A 4,649-nucleotide genomic window follows, 5' to 3' on the forward strand; every position below is an offset into this window, starting at 1 on the left:
AAGGCACATATGAGAAAGCAATCAATGAACAACTAAGGTGTTGCAACGCACAATGAAAAACTAATGATTGATGCTTCTCATCTCTCTCCATTCCTGTCTGTCTGTCCCTGTCTATCCCTCTCTCTGACTCACTCTCTGTCTCTGTAAAAAAAAAAAAAAATTGTCCTTGACTGTCTGAAGTATGAGGATCATAACTGGATCATTTGTGTGGATCTTAAAATGGTAAATTTCCTGTTAGGACAACAGAGAGGTTTCACGAAGTATCCTTGCTTTCTGTGTTTGTGGGACAGCTGAGCTCAGGAGAAACACTGGACACAGAAGGAATGGCCGAAACGTGAAGCTTTAGAAGTAGGGATGCAAAATATTGTGAATGAACCTGTAGTTAATTGAGACAGGATCATTTTTCTCCCACTTCACATCAAACTTGGCCTAATGAAGCAGTTTGTTCAGGCTTTGAATAGAGAAAGTGAATACTTTCAACATATTATTTCTGCTTTTCCTGCCTTGTCTTTCGAGAAGATAAAAGCAGGTGTATTCGATGGACCTCAAATTCGAACCCTCATACGTGATGAAGAATTTGCCAGGAAGATGAATAAGGAGGAGAAAGCAGCATGGCAGTCTTTTGTGGCAGTTACAAAGTACTTCCTTGGCAACAAAAAAGCTGAAAATATGAACTTCTGCTTCAAAGGATGCTGTTGGCTTTCCGCGACATTGGATGTAACATGAGCGTTAAGATTCACATCCTGAACAGTCATCTTGATAAGTTTCCAGAAAATCTTGGAGCTGTTAGTGATAAGCAGACTACTGCTGAAGCATCAAACGAGATTGTCCTCAACAAGTACAGAAACGCAAGAGCTACAAATGCAAATTTTTGCCTGAATAGAATTTAACTAAGTTTTGTGCAAATTTTATGATTAAAATAAGTGTTTTAATATGTTCTATTTTGAAATTGTAGACAAATTCTGATGCAATCATATCTTTCAGTGTATTTACTGCATTATATAAATTATTATGTTTTCACAAAGATGATGCCCAAGAAGACATTCTACTTCATTATATAAACTAAATGCTGAAAATTTTACAATAAGATGAAAACCTAAAATCTTGAATTGCAAAAAAAAACTGTAGCTCACAGAGAAAAACTAATGTCAGATTTGAGATCAGCACACTCGAATTAGGTAAGAACAAGTGTTTTTGTGGATGCAACAAAAATTTTGTTCCCCGGTGTAATGAAAGAAATATAAGGTCGCTACTTCGCGGATTTTTGTCCATTGGGGGGGGGGGGGTTCTGGAACATAACCTCCGCGATAGATGAGGGACCGCTGTACACCAAAGATGTCTTGCTGGAGCAAAAGGGAGCAGAGCACAGCAAGGCAAAGCAGACCTGCCTGGAGAAGAACAGTGCTGTCCAGCTGGAAAGGGGCCTGGTCCCAGGGCTGCCTCACAGCTGTTCTGCTTTCACAGCCGTGCTGTGTCACAGTTGAGCTGTTCCAAAGCCAGGCTGTTTTTACAGACATGCTATATCACCACTGAGCTGTTTTGCAAGGAATAAACTTCCCTTCTTCCCATACCCCAAAGTGAGGATTCCTATTGGCATTGAATTGATGCCAATGACCATCGGTTGACAATACAAATGAGCATTTCCAGAAGCTTTACAAAGTCCCAATGCTTTCCATTTCCCAGATGTATCTCACCCCAGGGGTACTGATAAGATGTGACCATCATCAAATAAAAGTTCTCAATTTTTATTTCATCCAAACTTCCTACAACAGCAACTAGCAAGTGTCTATTCATTGAAGCATTGGTTGTAATAATAGTTTTATCATCTGCTGGGAATAGGTAAATCTGATGTCATTGATGACCAATTCACTCATGAGCTTGATTTAAACTTCCGTAATTCATTTTCAGAAATTTCACCTGCCTTGGCTGGTTAACTCAGTCAGAGCATCATCCCAAAACAACAAGGTTGCAGGTTTGATCCCCAGTCAGGGCACACATGGGAAGCAACCAGTGAATGCACATTAAGTGGAACAACGAATGAATGCTTCTCTCTCCCCCTCTCTCCTTTCCTCTCTCTATCTCTCTAAAATCAGTCAGTTTTTAAAAAAATCTTTGAAAGAAACTTTTCATCTGCTTAGGCAATCACTGGTATAAAGTTCTCCTTGCTAACAAGGTTCTTAGTGATTAAGAGATCAAGTATCTTCAAGAGTGGCCTGTTGGTGACATGAAGTAGAGGCATGCCTGGATAAGAGAATTGTGGAAGTTAAACAGAGAACCTTTAATCTTCAGTTTTTCTTGGTAATTGATCTTAAACTGAGCATCTATGTGTCAATTCTTGGACAGTAGCTTTCTTTGTTTATTTGGTCACCAAATCCCACTTTATTCAAAATGGGCAATTTCAATTAAACACTACATTCTTGGCCCTGGCCGGTTGGCTCAGTGGTAGAGCATCGGCCTGGCGTGCAGGAGTCCCGGGTTCAATTCCTGGCCAGGGCACACAGGAGAAGCGCCCATCTGCTTCTCCACCCCTCCCCCTCTCTCTCTGGCTCTCTCTTCCCCTCCCGCAGCCAAGGCTCCGTTGGAGCAAAGATGGCCCGGGCGCTGGGGATGGCTCCTTGGCCTCTGCCCCAGGCACTGGAGTGGCTCTGGTCGCAACAGAGCGATGCCCCAGATGGGCAGAGCATCGCCCCCTGGTGGGCATGCCGGGTGGATCGCATGTGGGAGTCTGTCTGACTGCCTCCACGTTTCCAACTTCAGAAAAATACAAAAAAAACCCCCAAAAACCCACTACATTCTTAGAGTTCATGTCTCGGCTTTAAGCCTAAATGTAAATGAACATACAAGGATTCATGGCCTTATTTTTTAAAATATTTATTTATTTATTCATTTTAGAGAGGAGAGAGAAAGGGGGGAGGAGCAGGAAGCATCAACTCCCATATGTAGACAAGTGCAGGGCCTCAAACTGGCAACCTCAGCATTCCAGGTCGATGCGTCACCACAGGTCAGGCTGATTCATGGTCTTCTAATTAGTACTAACCAACATATCAATCACCACTGGTTTTCCAATTTTAGCTTCTCCAATACAGAGAATATTAAAACAGAAGCCTTGAGACCTGCCTGATTGCCTCAGTGGATAGAGCATTGGCCCAGCGTGCTGACATCCCATGTTTGATCCCTGGACAGGGCACACATGAGAAGTGACCATCTGGTTCTCTTCCCCTTATTCTCCCCTTTCTCTTTCTCTGCCCCTCTTGCAGCCAGTGGCTTGATTGTTTTCAGTGTCAGCCCTCGGTGCTGAGGATAGCTTGATTGATTGGAGCATCGGCCCCAGATAGGGGTTGCCAGATGGATCCCGGTTGGGGCACATGAGGGAGAGAGTCTATCTCTCTATCTCCCCTCCTCTCACTTAAAAAGTAAAAGAAAAAACCCAAAGCCTTCCTGAATGGATCTATTGACCAGCTGAAGAAGCAAACTCCAAAAACTAACAGTCACATATAGTTAAAGAATGAATATTTTCTGCCTGACCAGTGGTGGTGCAGTGGATAGAGCATTGACCTTGGATGCTGAGTTCCCAGGTTCAAAACCTCGAGGTTGCCGGCTTGAGTGTGGAATCTTCAACATGATCCCACGGTCGCTGGCTTGAGCCCAAGGTTGCTGGCTTGAGCAAGGGGTCACTGGCTTGGCTGGAGCCCTCCCGGTCAAGGCATGTATGAGCAACTATCAAGGAACAACTAAACTGCTGCAACTACAAGTTGATCTTCTCATCTCTTTCCTTTCCTGTCTTTTTCTCTCTCTCAAATTTTTTTTTTTACAGAGACAGAGACAGAGAGAGGGATAGACAGGGACAGACAGGAACAGAGAGAGATGAGAAGCATCAATCATTAGTTTTTCGTTGCGCATTGCATTACCTTAGTTGTTCATTGATTGCTTTCTCATATGTGCCTTAACCGCGGGCCTTCAGCAGACCGAGTAACCCCTTGCTCGAGCCAGCAACCTTGGGTCCAAGCTGGTGAGCTTTTGCTCTAACCATATGAACCCGCACTCAAGCTGGCGACCTCGGGGTCTTGAACCTGGGTCCTCTGCATCCCAGTTCGACGCCACCGTCTGGTCAGGCAAAAAAAAATTTTTTTAAGAGAATGAAATTTTTCTCTTTTTTGTCTCTGTTCATCATCAGACACTTGGAAAGACATACAAGTTTTTGTCACCAAGTGAGACTGAAAAAGCAGGTACCACACCATTTCAGAAGGCATGGTCCTGAGCGGGAACTGAGCTAAACTGCCTGAGGGACAGCTGTGGCCTCACCCCCAGCCCCAAGAAGCATGTCCCAGTGGCCCAGGGAAACAAGGGGGGTTAGAAGCAATATTTTCTTTTTTTTTTTTTTCATTTTTCTGAAGCTGGAAACGGGGAGAGACAGTCAGACAGACTCCCGCATGCGCCCGACCAGGATCCACCCGGCACGCCCACCAGGGGGCGACGCTCTGCCCACCAGGGGGCGATGCTCTGCCCATCCTGGGCGTCGCCGTATTGCGACCAGAGCCACTCTAGCGCCTGGGGCAGAGGCCACAGAGCCATCCCCAGCGCCCGGGCCATCTTTGCTCCAATGGAGCCTTGGCTGCGGGAGGGGAAGAAAGAGACAGAGAGGAAAGTGC

The 4,649-nt window shown here is 45.0% G+C and overlaps 1 pseudogene; it reads right to left on the reverse strand.

Annotated features, from left to right (window-relative positions):
• Positions 1–1,249: 1,249 nt before the first annotated feature.
• LOC136381489 (septin-10-like) lies at positions 1,250–2,806 on the reverse strand (annotated as a pseudogene).
• Positions 2,807–4,649: the final 1,843 nt, after the last annotated feature.

Source organism: Saccopteryx leptura, chromosome 9, assembly GCF_036850995.1.
Source record: "Saccopteryx leptura isolate mSacLep1 chromosome 9, mSacLep1_pri_phased_curated, whole genome shotgun sequence".
In the NCBI taxonomy this organism is placed as follows: Eukaryota; Metazoa; Chordata; class Mammalia; order Chiroptera; family Emballonuridae; genus Saccopteryx; species Saccopteryx leptura.